General features: G+C 48.4%; 1 protein-coding gene across 6 annotated transcripts in view; it reads left to right on the top strand.

Moving 5' to 3' along the window:
* Window positions 1-2,841: 2,841 nt before the first annotated feature.
* The window catches only part of NCOA5 (nuclear receptor coactivator 5), a 39,497-nt gene continuing 23,356 nt past the window's right edge, over window positions 2,842-18,982 (top strand). The window contains exon 1 of one of the 6 annotated variants that reach the window (XM_053246671.1): window positions 2,842-2,924. The gene's annotated coding sequence lies outside the window, so the exon portion shown is untranslated. Of the gene's footprint in view, window positions 2,925-17,062; window positions 17,217-18,982 lie in introns of those variants that run through there. The other 5 variants (XM_053246676.1, XM_053246674.1, XM_053246670.1 and 2 more) reach the window with 5 other exon arrangements.

Below are 18,982 nucleotides of genomic sequence, written 5' to 3' on the forward strand. Positions count from 1 at the left end.
GAGGGATAACAAACTGAGACTGAATCCGGCTAAGATGGAGGTACTCTTTGTCCAGGGTTGGAACTCGAAAGATGATTTTGATCTGCCTGTTCTGGATGGGGTCACACTTCCCCAGAAGGAACAGGTACGCAGTCTAGGGGTCCTTCTGGATCCGAGCCTCTCCCTGGTGTCCCAGGTTGAGGCGATGGCCAGAAGTGCCTTCTATCTGCTTCGGCTGATACGCCAGCTGCGTCCGTTTCTTGAGGTGAATGACCTCAAAACAGTGGTACATCTGCTGGTAACCTCCAGACTGGATTACTGTAATGCGCTCTATGTGGGGCTGCCCTTGTACATAGTCCGGAAACTGCAGCTGGTCCAGAATGTGGCAGCCAGGCTGGTCTCTGGGTCATCTCGGAGAGACCATATAACTCCTGTATTGAAGGAGCTACACTGGCTGCCGATAGGTTTCCGGGCAAAATACAAGGTGCTGGTTATAACCTATCAAGCCCTAAACAGTTTGGGCCCTGGGAACTTAAGGGAACGCCTTCTTCGGCATGAAACCCACCGCCCCTGAGAGCATCAGGAGAGGTCCATCTGCAGCTGCCACTGGTAGGGGTGTGCACGGAACCGCGGAGCTGCGGTCCGGCACTGGGTGGGGGGTTCCAATAAGAAGTGTGGGGGGGGCATTACTCACCCCGGAGACAACCATGACGTATTTCACTGAGCACTCGGGCAGCAGGATATCTCCCTGCCGCCCGCTTCCTTCCCCGCTCGGTAAAAACTTTTACTTTTCTTTTAAAAAATGAGCGGCAGGAGAACTCCCTGCTGTCCCCTTCCCCAGCTGGGCGGCAAATGGCTTCTTAGAAGCCATTTGCCGCCCAGCCAGGGAAGGGGAAGGGAGGGACGGCAGGGAGCTCTCCTGCCGAGTGCTGATCTTTTGGAAGGGGAAGGGGAAGGGACGGCAGGGGTCCTCTTGGGGGCTGCAGGGGACTTGAAGGGGGCGGCCGCCAGCCGAGCGGGGCTTTGAAGGGGGCGGCAGGGACTGGGAGCTGTCCTGCCGCCCAATTCTTAATTCAAAATGAGGAGCCGCGGCACCGAGCGGGGAAGGAAGCGGGCGGCAGGGAGATATCCTGCCGCCCGAGTGCTCAGTGAAATACGTCATGGTTGTCTCCGGGGTGAGTAACGCCCCCCCACTTCTTATTGGAACCCCCCACCCCATCCTCCCGAACCCAAACCACCCCGTGTCCGGACTGGTCTGGAGGCCTTTAGAATGGCCTCCGAACCGGTCCGTGCCACCGGCTCGTCTGGTGGCCACTCAGGGACGGGCCTTCTCCACTGCTGCCCTGAGGCTTTGGAATGCGCTCCCTAGTGAAATCAGAGCCTCCCCATCTCTGACAGCTTTTTAAAAGTCTTTAAAAACACATCTCTTCACCCAGGCTTTTAATTAGTGTTGTTTTAATGGTTTTAATGCTGTTTTAAAATATTATTTTAAAATTTTTAAATTGTTGTAATGTGTGTGTCCCCCCCACCCCTTTTTATCTTAACGAATGTTTTACTTTGTTTTTATTCTGTTGTAAACCGCCCAGAGACTTACGTTTTGGGCAGTATACAAATGTTTTAATAAATAATAAATAAATAAATTTTGCATCTTTTGGTGGTCATGTTGCTCATAAGTCCAACATGGGGTCCTATCCATTTAGATTGCATTATCCTGGCCACTGTATGGGAGATTCACTTTTATAGTCTTTATTCAAGGGAGGAAAATCACCTTTTTAGTTTAGACCTAACTGCTGACTTGCTCCTAGATGGCCTCTAGTAACACCAGCTGAGATCTCAAATTTGATAAAACATTTGAAGCTGTGAAAGGCTCCAGGCTACGATTATATTCTCCCAGAGTTTATAAAAATAATATTGAATTGTGGGTCCCTGTTTTGGCCTCGCTTTTTACTTTTATTGATCGATTGGCATCTATCCCAATGGATTGGAGTATTGCTATCATTGTCCCCATTTATTAAAAAAGGGATAAGAGATCTTCCCATCAATTATTGCCTGATAAGCCTTTTGAGCATAATAAGATCTATGCTAGGCATTTATATGAAAGGTTGCTAGACTGGATAGACACTGAAAATATTCTAGCACCAGAACAGGCTAGTTTTAAGCCTGGTTATTCACCACTGTCTCAGGCCTTGATTCTACAGCATTTGATAACAAAATATAAGTCAAAAGGGGCCCTTTATGCTGTGTTTGTCAACCTTAAATTCACATTTGAATCATTATCTAGGGAGAAGCTGTGGTCTAAACTTCAAGCTTCCACTATCGATCATAACTCACTTTTGTTAGTATGTAAATTGCATCAGAACACCTATTTGAAAGTGAAGTGCAATGCAGCAGGTTATCTTTCTAAAGACATTCCAACAAATAGAGGAGTGAAGCAAGGATGTATCCTGGCTCCATTATTACTTCATTTTTATATAAACTATGGTTGCCTCTCTGATTCATTCAGACTTTCACTCTCCGATATTAGCCTCTAAACCTGTAGCAGTACTTTTGTATGCCGACTATGCTGTAAAACCAGGCGCGTAACAACGATCGGGCAAGGGGAGGCAGTTGTCTGGGGGCCCCACTGCCTGGAGGGGCCCCCCAGAGGCACCTCACGTGACTCCCCATTGCCCCCTGCCCAGCCCCATGGCCCCTCAGCCACTTGCCCTGTTCGCCGTCTCTCCAGCTTGTTCTCCTGGCCGGCAATCGAGGCAGCAGACGCTGCAAAGAGCTCCTTTTCTCCCGCCTCTCAGCTGATCGGCGGGTGGGCAATGGGGCTTCCACGGAGGCCTCCGTGTAGGCCGCAGTGAAGCCTGAACTCAAGTAGGGCCCAAGCCAGCCAGGAAGGAGGAGGCAGCCAGAGAGGTCTCCACTGTTCTCTGCAGCAGAAGACCCCCTGCTGCCAGGTAGAGTGTGAACTCCTTTTTGTGGTTACCTTCCCCACCCCCCCACCCGGATATATAGGGATCTGCTTGCCATAGGGCTTGGATATGGGGGGGAGGGACTGAGAAGTCTCTGAATATTTATTTTTAAACAGCTTGGAAAATTTGCTGGCTTAAAAAAAACTCTTAAAAGTCCTATAAGTGGCTTGTTTCATGGCAGAAAATTACAAAAACTTCTGGAAGAAACAGTATTATATTTATTTTATTCATTCATTTATAAATGCACTTATGTTCAAGTTGTTTTGCAACCCAGAAGGTCTGAGTGAGAACTGTGAAGCATGCCTTCTGCTTTTATTTTATTTTATTTTTCTTGTGTGTGAACTGCTCCCCAATAACTTGCAGGGACTTCAGGGTCAATCTGGCCAACATGTGAATGCAGCACCTCCATTCCAGAGGAGATGTGTGTTAAAGGGCTTTAAAAGCCTCCTGTGAAAAACCTCCCGGAATCAAACTTGACTGAATTTGTTCATAATTCTGAGAAAACAAACATAGGCTCACCCTGCATGGTTGAAAGTCTCCTTTGCTAATCTGCAGCGAGGGGCCCATTTTAATCATTCATCTTTCTAGTGTGTTCTAGGCATTAAAAGTAAAACAAATGTATAGTACTCAATGTATATCACTATATATTGTGAGGTGTGCGTGTGTGTATTCAGTGAAATGTATTTGCAGGCAGCATACTTATTTTGGAATATCAGACTTAAATCCTTGGGGGCCTGGGGTGTGCGGAGGCCCTGGACTTTGAGTGGGGGGGGCCCATTTTAAAATCTTGTCTCTGGGCCCACTCCAACCTTGCTACGCCCCTGTGTAAAACTATCACAGACCCCTACTGGCCTGAGAAGAGCATGTAATTCCCTCACTTCTTATTGTAAAGATCATGCTCTGCAGATTAACTACTCTAAAGTGCAGATGATGAGGTTTGCTAAGCACCCCAAACTCTTATGTTGGTCTATTGACAGGAATAAGCTTGAGCAGGTCAGTTGTTATAAGTACTTAGGTACTGTATTTCATTCCACCATTAGTCGTCAAATCCACCAAGAATATGTCAAAATGCTCAAAGGTCATCACCAGCAATACTGGTGTTTTTCAACACTATAGGGCTAATATTTTTTATTTCTGCAGCCATAAGACTATTCAAGTTCAAGGTACTGGCTCATCTCATCTTGGCCATTATCCTAACATCCAAGCCATAGAAGCCGTGCAATCTAAATTTCTTAGAAAGCTATTTCAAGTACCACAAGGTGTTTCCAGCTCAGCTTTGAGAGCGGAGGCAGGCTTGAAAAACAAGTCTAAAATCTGGCTTTTAATATTAAATTTTGTCTTAAAATAAACTTTAATCCCACTGGATTGTTACTGCTTATTTTAGCAGATAAATCCACTTACAACTGGGAAATGGGACTTAAAAGGAAATGGTTTTCCTATGGGTTTGCTCCACAGTTACTAAAAATCTTTTTGCTTTATACTTTTTATTCAATTTTCACAACACAAAAGGACAAACACAAGTGATACAAACACTCACAAACACACACAATGAAGACTTCCATCTCATCATTGGAACAAGTGTTGTTAACAATAACCGGATCTTGCCTATATATTAAACATTCTCTCCCCAGTAATTCATATAGAAAACAACTTTGGGGTATTTTTGAAACATTTGTAGTTAGCCCTCAAAAGCCTGACAAAAATCCATTTTGTGATGTATTTTTAAATAGTCAAGAAGAGGGTCCCATTCTTTTTTAAATTCTTCAAATTTATTTCTTAATAGTGATGTTAATTTCGCCATTTCTGCCAATTCTAGTACTTTAAGAATCCAATTCTTCTCCCTCTTACATAACACCAGAACTGGGGGTCATCCCATAAAATTGATTGCCACAAATTTAGGACCAACAAATGGAAATACTTTTCCACACAATGCATAATCAACTTGTGGGATTCTCTGCCACAAGATGTGGTGGCAGCCAATAACCTGGATGGCTTTAAGAGGGGTTTGGATCACTTCATGGAGGAGAGGTCTATAAATGGCTGCTAGTCGGAGGGCTACAGGCCACTTCCAGCCTCAGAGGCAGGATGCCTCTGAGTATCAGTTGCAGGGGAGTAACAGCAGGAGAGGGGGCCTGCCCTCAACTCCTGCCTGTAGGCTTCCAGCGGCATCTGGTGGGCCACTGTGTGAAACAGGATGCTGGACTAGATGGGCCTTGAGTCTGATTCAGCAGGGCTGTTCTTGTGTTCTGAAAATATCATAGAACCTTCACACTAGGACACTTCTGACGTTTTATCTTCTGCTGTGTTTGAAGGCAGGATTTTAAATGTCCCTTACGGGGAGTGGTTTTGTCCTTGCAAGTCAAGAGCTATCGAGACATTATCCCATGTGTTGTTATACTGTAGTTTCTACAGGGACACTCATTATGAATAGTGCCGCTCCTAGCAAATTACCCTGGCTGCCTGGATGAACTCTATGCTAGCTATCTTTTATCTGATAGTGATACAAAATTACATATGCCATCCGTCACTAAGTTTTGTCTTGTTGCCATTAGAATTCTGTATCTGTAGTTAGATTTATAAGGTTTATGAATACCTTGATTAGTTTATTGTTGTTGTTTGAGCTGTATTGTAGCAGATTATAGCCTTTGTCTCAGAGCAAGCTCACATGAGGGAAAGAAATGCTGAATCATCCCTGCTGAGCTGCATGATTAGGCTTCTCCTAAAACTCTTCTGTAATTTTGGTAGGTTCAAAAATGGCTGCCGACACCACCCCTCTTTATTACAGAGCTTGAACCTCCCTGGGTTTGGGGTGGAATTCCCAGGGAAAACACTCATTTTGCTATTGAAAAAGCACAAAAATTCTCCATGGGCAAACCTACATGTGGTGAGAAAACTGATAACTACCGAGCTCCTGAGGACATGTTTGCACTAGCATAACCCCCCTTTTAGCTCCCTCTTTCCTGAGTTAAAAACCAACATGGAGAGGCTTGTAAAAGAAAAGAACAAAAAGAAAAACAGCTTTATTCAAGTACCACAGACCGCTTCTGTCTGAGGCTTTCTCAGCTTTTAGTTACAGATAAAAATACTCAGTAGTTACAATAATACTTCAAAAGCACCCCGAATGATGTTGGGGCAGCACACACTTTCCCCTAGACTAAACCTCCTGAAGCCAAAGCCCGTGCTTCTTTTTCTTGAACTCACAAAACTCCAGAGGAGAATTCAAGCTTCCTCCCCTCCTATCTTTCAAGGATCCACAGAGATATTTTCCCTGCAACCATCCTTCCTGGCCACATATCCTTCCCTTCCCTTCTCTAACAAAAACCTTCCTTCTTCCTCCCAACAGCTCTATAGGTCCCACCTATCTGATGTGCTGATTGGCTGAGCCCTGGAGTTCACCAGCCTGTCAGTCAGGACAGGGTTCACTTCTGGTTAACTAATTAGGGGAGGGGTGGCTGATCACTGTGTGTGTGTGTGTGTGTGTGTGTGTGTGTGTGTGTGTGTGTGTATATCAGCAACTGTAAATAAACACAACTGAACTGAACAGTGGCCTCCAGTCATTGACAAAATATGCCGGGATCTGCAAACAGTGATCAGAATTCAGGATAATTGTAGATTTTTCTTCAAGCTATTTATCCCACCTTACATGTAGAGAGGTAGCTCCCTCAATAAGATCTGGAAACACTGCTAGTTCCTCAAACACTTGTGTATCAATGGGTAGTAAAGTCAGAATTAACGCTAATTTTTTAATTGTTAATTTTTTATTTTTTTAAAAAAGATAACTTTCAATTCGACTATCAATTTGGAATTGGTCCACAAGACTTAATGTGTTCCATGAAACAGCTATGTGATCAGGGGTATGTGTTTCCCCAACCAAATAGAAAATTCACCTAGAAAATCACCAGTCATAGTCCTACTGGAGATCAAGGTTATTAAAAACTTGGGACAGGCATAAGCCTGAAAATTTTGCAACAGTATCTTTAGACTGATGAACTAATAACAGGGGTTCCAAAGTCCTATCGGGTGGGCAGAATGCAAACTTAGTATATAGCGATTATATAGCATATAGTACAGATTGTTCTTTTACTTGTATTAAAATCTCCTCCTATAACAGCAAATGTGGATGGATAAAGAGATAATATTTCTGACAAATAATTTTGAAATTTCGACCATAGATCTTTAGTCTGCGCACCAATACGTGTGTTGGGGGAGATAAACATTAATTAAAACAAAGCTAACACTTAAAATTAATCAAAACTGCCACAGCACAATGTGCAAAGGAATCTAACCTAATGCACGTAACAACAGGTGCACGTTGAGACCAAGGCCTCAGCATAACCTCCTCCTACCCACACTCTGTGTAGCTGAACGGGGAAAAGAAACAAATCCATCTGTCATTGCTTCATCTATGTCTCTTGCAAAATGATAAAATGGAACTTTTAAAGATACTTAACAACAAAGGATCTTTTTTCTCAATTTCCACCCAGCGATATTCCAAGATAGGAGCTTAAGCCGTCATCACACCACCTATGGGCCATTTTGGAAGGCAAATCAAATAAATAAATAACAAATCCAATAAATAAATAATAAATAAATATGAGTCATTCCATTGAGGAGCAAATGTGGAAAGACTCTACAATCTCAGGGTCCTTATGTAATGGGAAAACAACATCATCCACAGCCTCTACCCGATCAAGACCTGTTGAAGTAGTAGTTGTCTGTATATATTGAAGGTGTGATGGGCTTTGGAAGGCCTTGCAGACCTCAGAAGAGACCTCGAGAATATCCTCCAGAGCACTCGCCTCGCCAATTTCTTGATCTAAAGGCTTAGAGTCTTTTAGGTCTTGCGAACCAGACTCTAAGAAAAAATTGTAAATGGCATGTGAGTCCACTTCACTCTCTCACGAAGGAACAAGCAGGAGGTTCTCAGAATCCTCAGAGAAGGGGCAATTCATATTGGTCTCTCAAACTCCCCCTGGTCTGGAGATTATGATTTTCAAGGAAAATAAGGGAAATATTTAGTGAATCAGAAGCCAAGCTTCTTCCTGTGGACTTTCCATCCTGAATCTCAAGTTGCTCCATGGGATTATATATTTCCTCATCAAACCCACCCACACATTTTATCTTCTGGCTCTCTTGACTCATGGACTCCATTTGTAATTCTGTTAAAAGGTCTGCTTTATTCATAGGGCTGCTCTCCAAGTGCTCAGCAGATTTCAAAAAATCCTCTCCCACATTTGTCTGCTTATTAACAGTTGTATCCTCTGGCTTGGCAGGGCATTCAGTAAAGGAATCCATCTGTATATATTCAGAGTTCAAGAGTTCTATTAATCCTTATCAAAGGTGGCATTAGTTAAGGCAAATTGGTCTTCTTGTACTGCAACTTCTATTGGTCAGAAATTGTAGTTCCAGAGATGTCAATTAATTTCTCAGCTTACATCTTTTGCAAGAGGGCTCACCAGCACATGTACTGTAGACAAGGCTTGTTTGAGGCTAAGCAAATTTCCACTGATTCCATTAATTCCCTGCTGCGTCTCCTTTGCCGAATCATCGGAGGGGAAAGTTAGACTGTCATCCTGGAGACTGTCCAAAAATTCTTCTGAGACACTCGGCACATTTTGTTTATGCAGGTCCATCTCAGCAACTGGCTGGGGGAGAGCATTTTCTGTGGTAACCTTATCAGTGTTAGATATATCCAGTCTAGCTGGCTGAAATCTTGTAGTATTAACCCTTAAGGGTATTAATGGGTGGATGGAAGTTTTTGTAATACTTGAACAGGCAGGATTTGAAAGTCAGTCAGAAAGGTTCTCACTTTCAGCAGTATCAAGGGAATAACTGATTGACTGAAAGTTAACAAAATTCTTTTACACTTTGGAGAAGATGGTATCCATTCAATAGCAAGAATGTCAACACCCTGAGGGCAACAATGAAGTAACTGGCTTAATGAGCATTTCGATCCCATTATTTAAGTTGAAACAATGTTTTCAGCAAGAAGCTAATCTGTTGCTTCTTTAAAATAGCCAGATTATCCAAAATGAACAGAATCTATCCAGTGGGTCAGCCGGCCAACTGTTCAAACAGTGCTCCAGCTGATTAGAATATAATCACTCCTCCAGAAAGCAAACTGCAAACAGAAAAATAAAAACTGAAGAGAAGAGAGACCAAAACCAAATATCTCCTCTTCCAAAAGAATCCAAACATAAAACAACACAAGTAGATCAAGGCAGGATAAAAAATAAAGTTTAAAATCCAAACAAATAAGCAAAGAGAGTTTCCACTAAAGGGAGCCAAGAGAGTCAGATGCTTTTTTCACATTGCCATCTTGGCTTCTTCTGTCCCCCTGAAGAGCCTCTGGGGGAAGTTTTTCACAGTCCTGTCACCCTCGTCATGCTTAAGTGAGCCTGAAGGCCAAAAAAAACTCCTTTCGTACTATGACAGGATGCGTACAAAGGCTGAACTGAAAAGGAGGGTGTCCTCTAGACCTCTTCACTGTGAGTTGTCCTCTCCAAGCCCCCCGCAGTGGTATTCCTCGGGGCCTGGGAGGGATGAGAGGTGAGGTCCTCTGCTCTGCCAGCTGCGGTGCACTCCTGGCCTTGCTTTCCAGACAGCAAACTGGCAGCTTCAACAACAGGTCTTTTTATTATTTACAAGCATGAAGGAACATCAGCTCCTGAAAAACTTCTTAGGGGGGCGGAGCATTGCATCTTAGCTCCACCCAGCACAGGGACCGCCCCCCTCAGTAGGCCTCAAGGGGAGGAAGGAAACTCACTCTTGCAAGCTCACTGTAAGCTGTGTGTGCGCGTGCTACACAACCCCCCCCACACACCCACCACGGTGCCAAACTCACACAGGCGAAAAGATGGGGTTTTCCTCAAGTTCATTCCAGGGTGGCAGCAATCCTCGCTTTTCTTGCTGCAACAGTGGCTTGTCCTAACGAGCGGGGGGGGGGCGCGGTGCCATGGGGGCGGCACAGCTTCTTCTGCTTCCTGGCAGCAGCTCGGGTTGCTCCTCTCTCCCCTGCCCCGCCCGCGGCGACCGCTCAGCTCTACCTGACGACAGGCAGTGCGGGGAGGGAGGAAGCGGAGCAAACCTGAGCTGCCTCTGGTGGGGCGCACATGCGCGCGCACACACACGGCTTGTTAGGATGAGCAGTTACTGCTTTGAAGTTCATTATTTTAGCCACAAAGTATAGCATCAGGATGCTTAAAGTGGGGGGGGGGGGGGAGGCCATAAAGTAGTCTTGAAGCATTCCATGCTTAAAGTTTTTCCTTAAGATTTTTAAGCCCGAGTCATGGAGGCTAAAAGCCCATCCCCCCAGCAGGATCACTGAAGGGTGGCGAAGGGTGAACGCTCAACTGCACACACAGCAGAGCCCTGGCTCCTCCAGCACACACACACACACACACACACACACACACACACACACACACACACACACACACGTGTCTAATCCCTGCCTCCCACACACTGAAGTGTGGGTTCTCTCCCTCCACACAGACAGAGCCAAGAATAATGTATTCCCACCCCACGGTCTACCTGCACGACACCTGGCCCATCTATGTAGCCCCCTCCCAAGTTTTTGTCGGGGTACCTGAGTTGGGCTGGCTGATGAGCGCTGGGGAGGGCTGGCCTCCCTCTCCCTGGCCGCAGAGACACTCAGTGGAGTTGGCTGGACAGGTGAGTGACAGTAGAAGGTACAGACTGGGGCGGGGGGGGTACCATTGGGTGCAGGTTGGGAAAAGGCAAGATAGGAGAGTTAGGGGGAAAGGGGGCACCACAGATGAGGGTGTAGAGAGAGCTAGGAAGTGGGGGTGACAGAGGTGGTGGGAGGCAGAAACCTGTGGAGGTGCAGAGAGACAGAGATGACAACTGAGGGATGGGATGCTGGCTGAGAGAGAGAGAGAGATCAGAGGGGCTGGAGAGGTGATGATGTGATTCACGTACAGAGGTGTGGCCGGTGCACTTTCCCCACAGTTAATGTGGCACTGCTACCCTCTTGGGTGTCAAGGAGGGCACTGCTGCCCTCTTCGAGCCGGAGCGATGGACGTGGTGGGCTTCTTGCAGGCGGCGGCAGCAGCAGCAGCAGCAGGAGAATTGTGCTGCTGCTGCTGCCCACCTCCTTAATCCAGGCCCGGCATCCACCAGGCAGCAGCAGGCTGCACTCCTTGCGAGGGACAGGCAAGAAGCCCAGGCGTGCGTCGCTCCCATACTCGGCACCCTGTGCACGCAGCAGCAGCCCAAGCAAGGGAGGCTTTGTCAGGCAGAAGCATCATGTCCAGAGAGCCCACTGCAGACATGAAGCAGAAGCCAGCTCCTGGGTATTGGTGGCTGCTACTGCTGCCGCCAGCAGCCTCCTCCCCGCAGCGCAGTCTTCTGTGGGGTGCAGGGGTGTCGCTCTCATTGAGCAAAAAGGTTCAAAGAACACGGGCCCCCCACTCCTGAGGGCCCTCCAGCTCCCCCCTCCCTATTTTCTTCCTTATCTCCCTCACTCTGGGGGGCTGCCAGAGAGAGGGATGGACACGGGCCCCCTCTCCCCTAGCTACGCCCCTGGTGGGGCAGCCACAGTGCTCCTTAGGTCTGGCTTCCTCTCACACATCCCATCTATGCAACTTGTAGCCCAGCCCCACCCCCCCACCTCAGTTGATGACAGGGAACCACCACGTTTTTCACGTAAACTGCTTTGATAACTGTTTGTTGAGAAGCAGTATAAAAAACAAGAGGAGCAGCAGGGTGGAGCCAGGGGTAGCCGTCATGGGGAGGCCCAAGTCCAGGGCCGGGACTGCAAGAGGCCCCCAGTCCTGGTGATGCTGTCAGATGATCCACTGAACAGCCACTCCAGGGCGGGGGTCATGCAAGGAGTCAGGAACCCACCAGAGGTCAACTCGAGGAACAGTCCAGGAGAAGCCAGGGCTCACACCAAGCAGACGCTCCAGGCATGCCGCGCGAGGAAAGAGAGGGCCTTGAGACGACTTCTGTGCTTCTGGGAGAAGCCAAGTGAGGGACCCCAAAGGGCCTTTGCCGGGCTCCAGAAGCCGGGGAGTCTGTTGCAATGCCAGAGGCTGCCAGGAGGGGCAGCAACACACAGGAGGGTCTCTTGGGGCAGACAGAGCATGGCAACATGGCTGGACCATGCTTCCCCCTTCTTACTTTTAATTGTTCTTTTCCTGTTTGGGGAACTTTTTTTCCTTTCCACACTTCCTTTCATTTGTCATTTATTTGTTGCATTTTTAGACTGCCTTTCTGCGTGGACAAAAGCAGCCATGGCGGTTTACAAGAAAACAAACAAACATGTTATGTAAGCTGTACAAAGCGGTGTTTTATCAGGCTGCAGATGGCCTTTTCAGGCGCGGAGGGCGGGAGCTCGCTGGCCTGGCCGCCTCCTTCCTTGCCTTCCTCTCAGGGCACCCCTCGCAGGGTCTCCTTCCTGCAAAGCACCACACAGACCCTCTGCTGGGAACCCTGCGCCTTGCCCTCCAGGAGACCCGCATCCTTGCTTCGTTCTCTCTCCTTTCTGCTCTCCCTCCTCTGCTCCCGGCCGCACTCACTCACTGCCACCTGTTGGGCAGCTCAGAGAACAGCAGCCAACCAGGAGAAGCCTCCGAGAGGGGCGGACTGAACAGAATAGCCGGAGACTCTTGCTCTCTGGCTAGGCTGCATTTCCACCTGCATGCCACCCCCAGGAGCATTTGGAGTGCTACTGCCACGTACTGGCTGGGACATATAACTGCAGGCTGCTTACCGGTAACTGTAGTTCTTCTAAGTGGCCTCTGTCCAGTCGCACAGGTGGGCTTCACGCCTGTGTGAAGAAAGATCCGCAAAAGACCCACTAGCTGTTCTTTCCGTCTCTCCAGACAGGTAGCTAGACTCCTCCCCCTTAGCACCCAGGTCATGTGCTCCACACCCTCTTCTGGAGTCCGCCCCCACAGGGCTCTGCAGCAGGGAAGGGTGGGCATGTGTGTGACTGGACAGAGGGCCACCGGAAGAACTCCAGCGACAGGTTAACAACCGGCAGTTCTTCTAAGTGGTCTCTGTCCATCACACAGGTGGGCACATCACAAGCTCCCAAAAACCTTTGGAGGAGAGAAGCAGAGCCCAGCGACCAGTGGTTAGAGTATAAACATATCACACTCAATATAGAGGATCAGAGACAAATGTAATGTCCTCAGCAACAAGAGGAAAAACTTTATTGAGAACCAACAAACAAAGAACACAGAGGTAAGGATACATTTTCTACTGAAACAAGGCTTGAAAGACTGATTTTCCAAAGGCCGCATCATTACAGGCCCAAAGCATAATGTTTTATAAAGGATGAAGGCAAAACCCACGATGCAGCCTGACAGATGCAATCCCGTGGGAGTCCACGGTTGAAGGCTGTGGAGGTAGCTACGACTCTAGTGGAATGAGCCTGTAATCAGAATTACAGAAGTACTTTTGTTTGTTGGTCCTACCTCCTGGCAATCAATTGCATGGAGTTACCGCTGGTTCTAGTGTTGTGTGAGAGGGAAAAGAATTTCTCTCTCTCCAAATTCTCCAAACCATGCATGATTTTATAGACCTCTATCAGGTCTCACCGCAGTCGTCTTTTTTCTAAGCTAAAAAACCCCAGGTGTTGTAGCCTTGCCTCATAAGAAAGGTGCTCTAGGCCCCTGGTCATCTTGGTTGCCCTCTTCTGTACCTTCTCCAGTTCAACAATGTCCTTTTTAAGATGTGGTGACCAGAATTGTACGCAGTAAGTACTCCAAGTGTGGTCGCACCATAGTTTTGTATAAGGGCATTATAACGTTAGCCGTTTTATTTTCAATCCCCTTCCTAATGATCCCTAGCATGGAATTTGCCCTTTTCACAGCTGCCGCACATTGAGTCGACACTTTCAACGAGCTGTCCACCACGACCCCAAGATCCCTCTCCTGGTCAGTCACCGACAGCTTGGATCCCATCAGCATATCCTTGAGGCTGCGGGTTTTCGTCCCAACGTGCATCACTTTACACTTGCTAACATTAAACTGCATTGGCCATTTTGTCGCCCACTCCCCCATTTTGTCGCCCACTCCCCCATAATTTCACAATCCATTTTGGATTTCACTACCCAGAAAAGTTTGGTATCATCTGCAAATTTGGCCACCTTGCTGCTTACCCCTGCTTCTAGATCATTTATGAATAAATTAAAAAGCACCGGACCCAGTACAGATCCCTGGGGGACCCCACTTCTTACTTCCCTCCATTGTGAAAGCTCTCCATTTATACCTACCCTCTGTTTCCTGTCTTTTAGGTTGTGCAGGCCTGGTTTAGACCCAGGGATAACAGTGTCCCACTGGTTCTCACTGTTCCACCATGTTTCTGTTATGCCCACTATGTCTATTTCTGCGTTAGCAACCAAGCACTCCAGCTCACCCATCTTGGCTCGGAGGCTTCTGGCATTGGCATATAAGCACCTACACTCTGAATCTCTCCCCTGAAGTATGCTATTCTTATGACTCTTTGACCAGCTGGCACAGCCTCCCGCCTGCTCTTTATGCGGTTCTGCTCTGTCCCCTTCTGTTTTATCTGAATTCATTGCACCCTCGCACTTTAAGGGATAGCTTTTGACAAATGGGATACTGCCCAGCTCCCGTCGGCTGTTCCCCAAGTGTCATTTTAAAAGCTGCTCTGAAACCTTTTTGATTTTAAGCGCCAGTAGTCTGGTTCCATCTTGGTTCAAGTGCAGCCCATCCCTTTTGTACAGGCCTTGCTTGCCCCAAAATGTGTCCCAGTGCCTAACAAATCTAAACCCCTCCTCCCAGCACCAACGTCTCGTCCACGCATTGAAACCCCTCAGCTCAGCCTGTCTCACTGTACCTGCGCGTGGAACAGGTAGCATTTCTGAGAATGCTACCTTGGGGTCCTGGACTTCAATACACTATCTATCAGCCTAAATTGGGCTTCCAGGACCTCCCAACTACATTTCCCCACATCGTTGGTGCCGACGTGCACCACGACAGCTGTCTCCTCCCCAGCACTGCCTAGGAGCCTGTCTAGACGCCGCGTGATGTCCGCAACCTTCGCACCAGGCAGGCAAGTCACCGTGCGGTCAACACACGGGTCACAAACCCATCTCTCTATCCCTCTAATGATCGAATCACCCACTACAAGGAGGCCCCCACCCCCCAGAGGAATATCCCCTGTTCAAGAGGATATGGGCTCATCATCCATGGAAGGGGTCCCTTCTAAAGGAGCATTTCCCTCTTCCTCAGACCGATGTCCTCCTTGCCCGAGACCCTCATTCTCCCTGACAGCAGAGGAGCTAGCAGCCCTGGAATGGGATGTGTCTATCACATCCCTGAAGGTCTCGTCCACATGCCACTCTGTCTCTCTGAGCTTCTCCAGATCCGCCACCTTGATCTCAAGGGAACGGACTTGCTTCCTGAGAGCCAGGAGCTCCTTGCACCGAGCACACACCCATGACTTCTGCCCATAGGGCAAACAGTCATACATGTGGCACTCTGTGCAATACACTGGGAAGTGCCCCTTCCCCTGCTGACTTTCTATCTTCATACTGTCTTGTTGGCTGTTTACAGTATTTAGAGATAGTTTATTGTAAGTAGTTTTTTATCTGTTTATTAGAAGGATAGGTCTCAGCTGTAATGGTCAGCTCTTTAACTGTCCAAACAGCCTGTCCCAAGAATATGAGGGATATGAGGGAGGAATATGTACTTATGTTCTCTTCTCCACCAGGCTCCTTGTGATCCAAACTCCCCCGCACACTTCCCGCTAAACTCCTGCAAAACTCCTATGTCCTGTTTGCTATTCCTGTTCGCTATGCTCCCAGGCCTTCACCTATTTTGTAGAGTAGCCTTCCAACTGACACACAGGATGTCTCCAAACTTCTGCAAAACTTCCAAAATTTGAATTACTTACATTTGGCCTTCTAGTTTTTAATGTGCCCAGAAGTTCCTCTTCAAAAGGCATCAAGCTGTCTGATAGAATCACAGAATTTTAGAGTTGGGAGGATCCATTAAGGCAGCCTATGACTGCACTGGCTTTTTGAGCAGCTGGATCATACCCTGTACCAGACCCTCTGGAAAGGACCAGAGAGATGAATCTATGTACATACAGAACACATCTCAAGAAGCCTTCCCTGGACCCCTTAGTGATGGATAGTTACAGGCCAATCTCCCTTATTTGGGCAAGATGATTGAGAGGGTGGTGGCTGACCAGCTCCAGGCAGTTTTGGAGGAAACTGATTAGCTAGAACCATTTCAAACTGGCTTTAGAGCGGGCTACGGAGTTGAGTTCTCCAGTTTTAACTGTTAATTAGTTTTATGCTGTTTGTATAGTTTTGATTTTAATGGTTAATTTATTGTAATTGTTTTTATTTCAATGTAAACCGCCCTGAGCCATTTTTGGAAGGTAAAGTGTTCTGTCAAGTCGATTTCGACTCCTGGAGCCCACAGAGACCTGTGGTTTTGTTTGGTAGAATACAGGAGGGGCTTACCATCGCCTCATCCTGCACAGTATGAGATGATGCCTTTCAGCATCTTCCAATATCGCTGCTGCCTGATATAGGTGTTTTCCATAATCTAGTGGGGATTCGAACTGGCAACCTTCTGCTTGTTAGTCAAGCATTTCCCCACAGCGCCACTATTTTTTGAAGATTTTTGGAAGGGCAACATAGAAATCAAATGAATAAATAAATAGATTAAAAAATTTGATGGACGGAACCCACTGCTACAAGATGTGGTGATGATGGCTTAAATAGTTTTAAAAGGGGAGCAGATGCCTCCCAGTCATGAGGGCTGAGTGGAGCCTCCGTGTTCAGAGGCAGTCTAACACTCACGGCGGAGGGCTGCTGCCAACGCGGCCTGTTCGGGGGCTGGCCAGAGTCGCCCTACGCCGACGCTCCTCCAGCCACGACACCCCGCAGGCCGAGAGAGCCTCCGCGTCCGGAGGCAGTCTATCTCAGGGAGGCCGACCGCCCGTGAGGCGCCGCCGGGCAAGCCCCTCGCGGGAGGACTGGCAGAAGCCTGCTCGGCCCGCAGGAGCGAGAGGCTGCGATTGGTTGGGACACCTGTCGCTCCGGGCAGGGGAGGGAGGGACCTCCACGCCTATTGGGTGGGTCCCCAGCAGACTACAACTCCCAGCACGCCGCAGGACACGGCTCGAGACCCCGCCCCCTGCGTCACCGCCGTGAGGGGAGTGAGAAGCCGTTGGCTGCTGCAGCGCGGGACGCCTTTTGTCGCTGTTGTGGCCGCCGCTGCCGCCGCCGTTGCCTGGGCGGAGGATCCCGAGCGAGCGAGCGAGTGAGTCCGCTTCCCGCCCCCTCCTTCCCCCACGAGTCTCGGCGGGCCGCGCTGCTGCCTCGGCAACCCTGTCTGTCTGTCTGTCTGTCTCTGCGCGCGCGCGCGCGCGGGGGAAAGAGGGCCGCCGCGTTGGGGGAGGGGAGGCGTCGCGCGGCGGCGGTGGGGGGGGCGCGGGGGCCGGGCCGGGTGTGCGGCTGCGCGGTGTGTGCGGGGGGGCGGGAGCGCGCGCCACGGGCTCGCGAGGCCTGGCCGGGCCTCGTCCTTCCTTCCTTCGCGTGGGCGGCGGTCTGGCGGAGAGGAGGGCGGCTCGGCAGGAGCTCCGCCCGCCTGCACGGGCCCCCCCTCTGCGCCTGGCTCAGGAGCGCCGCCGGCGGTGTGGGGCGGGGCTGGGGGCAGGACGGAGGTCGGGCCCGGTGGGCTGCCTCGGGGTCTGGCCAGCCCGCGCTTCTTTGGTCCCGCCTGGGAATCTCCCTCAGGGTTGTTATGGCAGAAAACTCGCCGCGTTTTCCAAGCTTCGTCAGAATCAGCCCTGCAAATAAATCCACGACGTGTACGAATACACTTTTAAAACGTCGTTTCTGCTGCTCTTTCGGTGCATCTACAGTAATTCCTGGCACGTTGACAATCCTAATGCAGTTTTAAAAGGCCAGGCTATATATCTATCTATCTATCTATCTATCTCCTTTCCTATTAGATAGATAGATAGATAGATAGCCGGTCTAGGGTATCTATAGCTCTAGGCTATATATCACCGAGTCCCTGAAAAGGACAAGTCTGAAGATGATTGCAGGGTTTAAAAGATCAACAACTAAAGGAGGGAGAGGATTCTCCCTTTTGCGCGGAGGGCTAGTGTCATGCAGGCAGGCCTCTCCTGCTGCTGCTGCTGCTGAAAAGGCAGGGAAGGGAGCCCGTGTTTTGAATGTCAGGTCTGACCATCACCGCCGAACAACCACGAACTGCCCATGCGTGTGAAAATAGAGTGGTAGTCGAATGTAAGCTGTTCAGGCAGACATCAAGGCTCATTACCTCTCAGTTTAAGTACTAAATCCTCACACACAGCAAAAGTCCCAAACATGGGAGAGCACTTAAAATATTTAAAATTTCATCAGACTGTGTGGTGTTGGGGAGATAGGTGGGGTGGTGGTGGTGGGAGAACAGAGACAACCTTTCTCCCTATGGATCCAGTCTCTAATTTTGGTTTTCTTACCTGTCAGGCCTGGAGAAGGATGGGTCTTTGCCCAGTTTGCCTTCTCAGCAACTGGGGGTGGGGGAAGTCAACCAACATGCACAGTTTGTGCCTTGCTGCCATGCACACTCACAACTCAGTGAGTAGGCAACAAAATGGCAAATATCGTTAAATGTAAGAGTGAAGTGAGGCACATTGAAGCAAAACCTCCTAAATTTGCATGTATACTGATGGGATTTGAGTGGTCAGTGACTGACCGGGAAAAGAATATTGGGGTGGTCATGGTGGGCAACTCAGTGAAAATGTAAACTCAGTCCATGGCAGCTGTAAAGAGGCAAATCCTATGTTAGGATCATTAGGAAGGGGATTGAAAACACAACTGCCAAGTGCCAATATTATAATGCCTTTATACAAATCTGTGGTGCGGCCACATTTGGAATACTGTATGCAGTTCTGGTCACTGCATCTCAAAAAGGATATTGTAGAGCTGCCAAGATGATCAGGGAGCGAGAGTGCTCTTTTTACCAGGTAAGACTAAAACATTTGTGGCATTTTAGTTTAGGAAAAAAGGCAATTAAGGGGAG

Source organism: Hemicordylus capensis, chromosome 4 (assembly GCF_027244095.1).
Source record: "Hemicordylus capensis ecotype Gifberg chromosome 4, rHemCap1.1.pri, whole genome shotgun sequence".
NCBI lineage: Eukaryota > Metazoa > Chordata > Lepidosauria > Squamata > Cordylidae > Hemicordylus > Hemicordylus capensis.